The sequence below is a fragment of the Herpailurus yagouaroundi genome, unplaced genomic scaffold (assembly GCF_014898765.1).
Source record: "Herpailurus yagouaroundi ecotype Mexico unplaced genomic scaffold, PumYag 190, whole genome shotgun sequence".
Lineage (NCBI taxonomy): Eukaryota > Metazoa > Chordata > Mammalia > Carnivora > Felidae > Herpailurus > Herpailurus yagouaroundi.
Window position 1 is genome coordinate 7,956,737 of NW_024412421.1, and position 496 is coordinate 7,957,232.

Genomic DNA, 496 nt, shown 5'->3' on the forward strand with positions numbered 1-496 from the left:
TCTGGGGGTGCAGTGAGGTTGGAAAGGGCTTGAACTGAACTTGCACATGCCCTGACATAAGACTCAGAGAACCTCGATTGTGCCTATCTAAGAATGGGGGCGCGGGACTGATGAGAACCCCCCAACCTAACCTTTCTGCTTCCAGACCCTTCTCTGGGTGTTTCTGCCATGCCATCCGAGCAGGCCCCAAACCCCAGGGTTGATCCAGTGGACCGACCGGGTGGGCCCAACTCCCCAGGCTCCTCGGAGGGCATCTTCTCCGGTGTCCCCCCAGCTGTCTCCTCTGCCCTTTCCCTGGGGCACCCCACCTACTTCTCCAACTGCCTCACCTCCAGCGGTGCCCCCAGCCCCGCCACCTCTGTGTCTCCTTGGCTTCTGCACTCTTGTGATCACACGGTCCTGGGTCCTGACTGTGGTTCTTTTCCCACTGATTCCGGCGACTCTTCAAACATGGGGGGGGGGGGGCGGGCAGCGGATAAAACAAAACAAAACAAAA